The following is an 8,656-nucleotide window of genomic DNA, read 5'->3' on the forward strand; positions in this document are numbered from 1 at the left end:
TGCTACTCGGATTAGGTAATGACCCGGCTAGAAGGGAACTTGAATATTAGTCCGCGCTCCGTGAGCCCTACGATGATGTATTTGTCTTACCCGTGCCTTTCATTATATTTTCAGCATATTTTAGGGCATGAGCACAAAAACGAGGCAAATTCAAATCTTAGGTGAACTACAACTCAGATAATTGTTGTGATTGGACTTCGGCCATAAAAGTTTCATAATGCCGATGTAATGTTTGTTTGCTATCTAATTTGTTGATTAGGCCACGCAAACATGGATGAAAGGAAAACACAAATATCAGCTTGATCCATATCTTCATTAGGCTCGAGTGGACCATACCACGGGAAGGAGCACTGTTACAACTATGCCCACCGTTGAAACCTTTACAGGCCCACATGATGAAAATAGAAATATCAGCTTGATCCAAAACCTCTTTGGCCATTCTCAATAATCCATCAGCCCGGCACTGTTCAAACCTTGCCAGAGAAGATGGGACTGCTTGAATTCATCATGATATGGTGTGTATAGAAGCAATTTTTTTTGTGAAAAATATTAAACACAGGAAGGTTTGTTAGATTATTTTTTTTTAACCTCTTTGGCATCAAGAAGTTTTGAACGGCAGGCGTTTAATCCTCACTGTGTGGTCCACTTGAGCCTTGAATCTGTCTCATTCTTGGGTTTACGTCCCTAAAATGACATGGAGAAGTGGATGGACGGTGTGTATAGAACCCATACATCACGGTCGCCCCTCAAAGCCCCAGCCTGAGCCGAGTCCGGGACAGGCGGGGTACTACCCCATCCGCGTCCCAATCTTTTCTAACTGGGTGTTTCTCCAACCAGCCATGTAGGGGTGAGATAATCCCACATGCTGGGGCCCGCCTGATGCATGGCAGTGACAGGAACCCTTCATCTAGCAAGTAGAAGAGAAGAAAAGGTAAACTTACCGTCGCCCTGTGGCGGCAGAATTTCATGTGGTGACGGCACCGGTGTCGAGGGTCTGGAGGAATCATAGAAAAGGAACAGTTCAAATCTTATCCTGCAACTACCGGTGAAGATAAGTCCTGATTTTCCGGCACAACAGTTCGGTATAATGTTGATCGACGATTGCAGACAGGTGAAGCAGTCGGTTGCCGACAACTCTCTAGCGCACTCTGCTAGTCCATATATATCCTGAGAGCTGTTGAGGCGGATCTCTCCAACCGCGGATTTGGAAGAACCGGAAGCAGCAGCAGCTGTGATATTCGTCATCAATTTCGCCACTTGCTTATTGAAATTTATTGGGTCCATTAGGTCCGTTACGTTCGTTACATTTCGAAACCTATACTCGATTCCATATCTAGTCTGTGTGGACAAGTTCCGGTCTGAATAGCGCAGGAGACAGTCGGTGTTACGAATGACTGCATCCATTTGATTTGGGCAGTGACGCTTCATTTCCTTTTTTGCTTCGACTATGCAACTTGTGCAGCTTTCACGTGAATAAGGTGAGAAGCATATGACGAGACCATAGACCCGGTCGGGCTCATCGCCAGTGGTCATGTTGTATGAGTGCTGGGCAGTGCGATTGAGAGGCAGAGTAAGGAAGAGGTTATTGATATTCTCATCGAATCGGCTTCCAGAAGTGTAATTCCGAGAGTTCACACAGAAGCTGATGATGGGATCCTCAGCGCTAATTGAGGATATGAAGAGGAATAGCAAGAAAGTAAATTGGAGTAAATTGATGTCTTCTGATACAAGAAGATGATGCGTCATTTTTGTAAATAAGAAGACGAATCCCTTGTTTGGTTTCCAACCAGGGACTCGTTATAACAGAGAAAAAGAAAAAGAGGCAAATTTCCGACGTCCCCGTCGACAGTAACACCCATCTATTCTAGACTATTTGGATTAGCAGCCATGAACTGGATTCAACGCTGATGTGCTAACCTACCCCGTTGCAATAAGTCTTAAGATAGACGTAATCTACACCATATATGGAAGCAGATTGCTTGGTGATCGGGTCACCAAGGATGGATAGGAATTTCCTTGGTGACCCTAAGGGGTCATTTGGATACCTCTAAAGTTATTAAGTTGTAATGGATTACAAGTAATTTGATTACAGATGTAAAGTGTTTACATGTGGCTTTGATTGGCTTTATAAGCAGTAGTAGTCTGCTTACAGGAAAACAATTGTTTGTGCTTGGTTAACTTGAAATTTGTTTACAACTTATATTTAGATATTCACTCACAACATAGCTTGGAATAGTAAATCTTTTAAAAATAATTAAAGGACATATAAAGTTTTTATGTAAGATAGATCATTGGGATAAGCCCGACTTAATAAAAACTGTGACAAAGTTTGACAACATTTCAAAGTATGAGAAGTTTCAACCTTGGCAACAGGAAGAGAGCAAGAGAGAGAGGGAGAGGTTTGTCTTCTATTTCTTCCTCTTCATCTTCTTCTTCTTTTTTGTAATTGTTGGAAGATGATCCGCAACACTCCTGGCTTTGAATTATTTTTTTTTCAAAAATTATAGTTCCCTTAAATGCCTCTAAGATTAATTATAACCTACAATCTGATTAAAGGCAACTATACCTATCAAAACGACCCCTGTAATCTGATTACATGTAAATAGATTCCTACTTGAGAATTTTACATGCATCAAAATGACCTGTAAGTGATTTGATTGGGCTACGTATTGCCATCAAAGCTGGGTACCCGTGAAGCATGTTAAAAAGTTGAGATTTTGACGAAAGAAGCCTCTTGGTAATGTCAACCACCTTTAAAAATTAGGATTAAAAAAAAAATACCCTGAATGACACTACTACATGTTGCTAGCACTTATCGCACATATGGACGTAATTCTTTGAGTCTTCCCTGATGGTCGACCAGAAATATCCCTGGCGGAGGATTTTCAGAGCCAGGGCCCGACCACCAGAGTGGTTTCTACATATACCTTTAAGAATTTCTTGGATCACATAGTCCGCCTCATCAGGTTAAAGATACCTAAGGTAGGGCTGTGAATGCCCTGTTTTGTACAAGATTCCATCTAAGCTTACATACCGCGCAGCTCTCACACTCAGACGTCTTGCCTCTGACCTGTCCGAGGGGACCTCACTAGATGTGACGTAATTATAAATTGGGTCCATCCATCTGGGTAAGATGTTCACAGTGTTGACCACTTCTTGTGTCGTTTGGTCAATGCTGGGATGCTCTATGAACTCTACAGGGATGACCCGAGGAATCTTTCCCTCCGAGGCTGAGGCAAGCTTTGCAAGGGCATCGGCATAGGAATTCTCCGCCCTCGAGATCTGATTGATAATACAGCTCCGGAACCTTTTTATCAACTTTCTGACTTTAACCAAGTAAGCCATCATTCTAGTCTCCTTGACCTTGTATTCAGTGGAGATATGATTCACCACCAACTGAGAATCACATCAGACTTTGAGGGACTGAACTCCCAGACTGGCCGCCAACCTGAGTCCAGCCAGTAGGGCCTCGTATTCTGCTTCATTGTTAGAGGCTTTGAAACAGAGTCTGATCGCATACTGGATTGGCGTAGAGTCAGGCGCAATTAGGACAATCCCTGCCCCGGCACCTTTGGAATTGGATGACCCGTCCACATAAAGAACCCATCTCGGCTCTGACATTGTCTCCTAATTGGTCGGAGGAACAGAAGAGGGGGCTGCTTCCTTCTCTGCTCGGAGCAATGAACTCGGCAATGAAGTCTGCCACGACTTGACTTTTGATAGCAATTCTCGGTTGGAAGTGGATATCAAACTCCCTAAGTTCAATTGCCCACTTAGTTAGCCAACCCGACACTTCTAGCTTCTGAAGGATTTGTCTGAGGGGAGAGTCGATTAAGACAATGATGGAGTGAACTTGGAAATATAGGCGTAACCTCTAAACCGAGACAACAAGACAAAGTGCCAACTTCTCTAGAGCCAGATATCTTATCTCGGCAGGTACCATCGCTTTGCTCATGTAGTACATAGGGTGTTGCTTGCCAGCCACCTCCCTGATCAGCGCGGAGCTAACGACCGAGGCCAAGACTACGAGATAAAGGAATAAGGACTCACCTTCTTTAGGCTTGGACAGTAAAGGCAGTGAACCCCAAATACTGTTTCAACTACCGGAAGGCTTGCTCACATTCTGATGTCCATTCAGCCTTCTTATGACCCTTTAGTTGGAGAAGGAGAAGCATTTATCAGTGGCTCTGGAAATAAACCGTCCGAGCACTGCCACTCACCCGATAAGACATTGTATTTCTTTAGTAGTCCGAGGCAAACTTATATCGATGAGTGCCTTAATCTTGTTGGGATTTGCTTCGATGCGCCTCTGATTGACCTAAAACCCCAGAAATTTTTTAGACCCGACTCAAAAGGCATACTTCGCGGGATTCAGCTTCATATGATACTCTCAGAGGATAGAGAAGGTCTCTCCTAGGTTTGCTAGGTGATCGGATGCCTTGATGCTCTTGACAAGCATGTCATCAACATAAACCTCCATAGTACGTTCGATCTTCTTGGCAAACATTTGATTCACCAATCTCTGATACATAGCTCCAGCGTTTTTTAGGCCGAATGGCATGACCCGGTAATGGTAGAGTCCCTTGTCGGTGATAAAGGTGGTCTTCTGCCTGTCTGGGGGGGCATTGCAATCTGGTTGTACCCGGAATAGGCGTCTAGGAAGGAGAGAAGTTCGTGCCCCATTGTACTATCCACCAGCTGATCTATCTGAGGCAATAGAAAGCTGTCCTTGGGGCAGGCCTTGTTCAGATCTGAGTAATCCATACAGACTCGTCACTTCCCATTTGCCTTCTTAACGACGACCACATTTGCGATCTAATCCGGATAATGTACCTCCTCGATGAAGTCAACACTGAGCAGTTTGGAGACCTTATCAGCTATGGCTTCATACCGCTCGGCGTCGAATGGTCTCCTCTCTTACTTCACCCATTTATGATCTGAGTCCACATTCAGCCTTTTTTTAATAAAAGGGGGCACCCCAATATCATAAAAAGGAACTGAGGATATACAAGGGACATTCGAGTGGGCCAGATAAAAATACACGGGTTGCACCTATCATATGCATCAAACACCAACAGGGAAGAAAAAAGGATAGAAGAACAAAACAAAGAGCGGGACCAGGACGGAGCAAATTTCGATCCAGCAGAAAACTGAACACCCGTACATCAGACTATGGAAGAGGGAGGAGCCCAAACATCACATAAATGAGCGCAAGGTGCCCAGACCTGTTCTATCCAACGTTACCTGCCCTCTGATGAGACAAGGTAGAGAGGAGACATCGGGGAAGAGAATGTCGGCTTGACATTTACTGCCAAGCTTCGCCAGACTGTCTGCTAGATCATTGGCTTCACAAAGGATGTGGTGCAGCGAAAAGGAACCCTGGTCCAATAAAGCTCCGATTCTGGTCAACCCAGTATGTCCATTTTCAGGAGCGGGACGAATTTCCAAGAGGGGGACGAACGATTGAGTAGACAATGAATAGCCAAGCTAGAATTAGACTCCACAATGACGTTATGCAGGCCAAAATCATGACAGCACTTGATGCCGTCATATATTGCCCGAAGTTCTGCAATGTTATTGGAAGCCACCCCATAAGCATGAGAGAAAGCGAACAACATATGCATAGCAAAATCCCGGCAGATTCCTCTGCCACCAGCCTGCCCGGGATTAGAGAGGGAGGGTCCATCAACATTAAGCTTTATGAATCCCATGCATGGTCTGAGTCATTTCACAATCATGAAATTGCGGGGGGGACGCAGAGAGTGGTCTGTGCGGTTACTCTGATGCGTGGGAAGGATAGTATCTGCATATTGGGGGAGAACAACAGATAGCCACCACTTCATTTTGGAGACAAGGGCCGCCGGGGAGGGCAATCTGCATCAAACCTAAAGGCATTCCTTGTTTTCCACATTTCCCAAATAGCGAAAACAAGGGCCAATCGAATGAGAGTTGAGGTAGCTTTATGAGGCAAGGGCCGGGTCCACCACCAAAGAAAACGTTGATGGATGGAAAGGTGGTGAAAAAGGGGAAAACTGAACGTGTTTGCTATTCCATTCCACACTTGGGAAGCCACTTCACCATGGAGGAAGAGGTGAGAGGGGGACTCCACCTGAGGGCTGAGGGGATGAGAAAGTGTGCAGCAAACACATTTAGAGACCAGAGCTATTCCCTTGCACTGTATGAGGGAATCAATTGGAAGGGCATTATACAGCAATCTCCAAATGAATAAGGAGATTTTAGGGGGGATAGCGGAGTGTCACACAACTTTAAACTAGGAGATAGGAGAGTCAACTTGTCGCAAAAGATTCCAGGCGGACTAAACTGAGAACCTACCTGAAGGTTCGAAGGGCCACAGAGTCTTGTCTTCATGCTCCAAAGTACAATAACCTCCATGGGAGATGAATTGTGTGAGCCAATCCGGGATGGGCAAGGGTAAACTCTGCTTGAGATCGTTATGATCAATAAAGTCCCTAACCCGAGCATCACGAGAGCAGTCAGGAATGATGATGGAAGAATGATCTTGTAATGGCCCAAGTCTAGACCAGTTACATTGCCACATACTGCAATTTCCCTGACCAATCATGATCTGAGCTATCGAGCCAAGTGGGGGAAGTGTGAGACTCGTATCCTAGCCCGTACCGTTCCGTAGGCCTCCGCGGTCCTCCAGTCGAATTCCGTCGACCCTCAACCTGTATTCAATGTTTGCACGCGATCCTAAGCTGAGTCCTGCATATCAGAGTCGACTCGACTCAAAACTTGTACCCTAGTAATCGCGTCGTCGCAGCAGTTCCAACATCGCGACTCGCCCACCGAACCGATACCCAAGCTAGAAGATGTGGGCCCACGTTCATTTGGAGAGAAACGCCGCGCATTACGAATTTCGAGGAAATCTTTACAATGTGTCTCATCAATCAATTAACCACCCAAGTCAAGTACAACCCATACCCTAAGTACAAACACCCGTCACTCTTTTTCTACAAGTCAACTCTCTCTTTCCCCTACCCATCTCTCTTTTACAAAAAATTCAAACAAACCATGCCTTCCCATCCCCTCCCTTACAACAACCATCCATCCATCCCTTTTCATTCATGATTTTTCTCTATCTCATTTTTATCTCTCCAACCCCAAGAGAAGCACCCAACGTCCATGGCTTACCATGAGAAGAGCTAGTGTGGCCCACCTTCCTACCACCTAATCCCACCCTCCAAAATTGATCTCAACCGTTGAAATTGTACCTTTGGAGCTCTAACATGCATTGGCGGAAGAAGGAATGGGAGATCAAAGGTGGGTGATCTTGAAATTTCTATCATTAATCTCTACTTGAGGGCCCACCTGTGGTGGGACCCATCTCGATGTGTGCACGTATATGGAGGAGCTCATAGTGGCAGAGCTCCTCCCATCTCCACCGATCGCTCTCTCTTTCTCTCTCTATCTCTCTCTTTCCCATATGTTGTGGACCCATGTGATGTGTGTGTTCTATATCCATGCTGGCCGCCATGTGACCCGCCTTGCCGACGTCCAGCGGACCAGCCCACCTTGGCCGTCCGTTTTAAATGGACCCTGACGAAGGGAATTACAACTATCAGTTTGATTCAAAACTCTGGTGGGCCACACGTGGGAACCACCTAAAATGGAAGTGGTTTGGCTGGGATACCTCACACCAGTTATATAACTGTTGTACATCAGCAAGCTTTGTAGGTCCCACCGGCTGTATAGCTACCGCTATGACTACAACAAGTGGGCCTGATCATAAGGCATGTGATATATCCACACCGTCCAGCATTTTCTGGACGGTGGAGCCCACAGACACGTGTGATCTACGCCGTGTGTGTAACCCACAGTGTGCATGTGTATTCCACCTTGATGTACTTATTTTATATCCAGTCCGTCCAGCGTCCTTGTTGCTGGACGCTGGCTGGATGATATATATATATTATATATATATATATATATATATTATATATATATATATATATATATATATATATATATATATATTGTAAATGTAGATATAATATATTAATATTATTTTAATATTATATATGAATAAAGATGGTGGGCCACTCTACGTGGGACCCACCTTTAATTACATAATCTGCACCGTCCAGATGTAACTGGACGGTGGATATAGAGTGTATATATATACTTATACATATGTAATATTATATTATATTATATTTAAGTATACAATATATAATACTTTAATATTGTTTAATATATATATATTGTTATGGTGGGCCACCCCTACGTGGGACCCACCTGATATAAATAAGATTGGTTGGTGTACATATGCACCAGCAATATAGCTAATGTGGTGTTGTCAGCAAGTTCTGTGGACCCCACCGAATATGCGTTTCATCTCCACCATCCATCTGGACGGTGGGATGCAGTGACATAACCAAGATTTGTGGATCCCCACCATGATACATGTGTAGTATCCATAGCGTCCATCTGCTCAGCGGCAAGGATGCCATGCACAGCCCCTCCCCCTGGCGTGTTTCATCCTGTCGTCCATCCATTTTGTTTTGATGGTGGGGCCCATCTGTCCCATTGACGTCAGCAAGTTCTGTGGGTCCCATGTGATGTACATGTACGTCCCAGCTGTCCTGCCGCTATTGGACAATGTTTGGATGGTGTCGGGTTTCATGGACAATAT

The sequence above is a fragment of the Magnolia sinica genome, chromosome 1 (assembly GCF_029962835.1).
Source record: "Magnolia sinica isolate HGM2019 chromosome 1, MsV1, whole genome shotgun sequence".
NCBI classification, from domain to species: domain Eukaryota; kingdom Viridiplantae; phylum Streptophyta; class Magnoliopsida; order Magnoliales; family Magnoliaceae; genus Magnolia; species Magnolia sinica.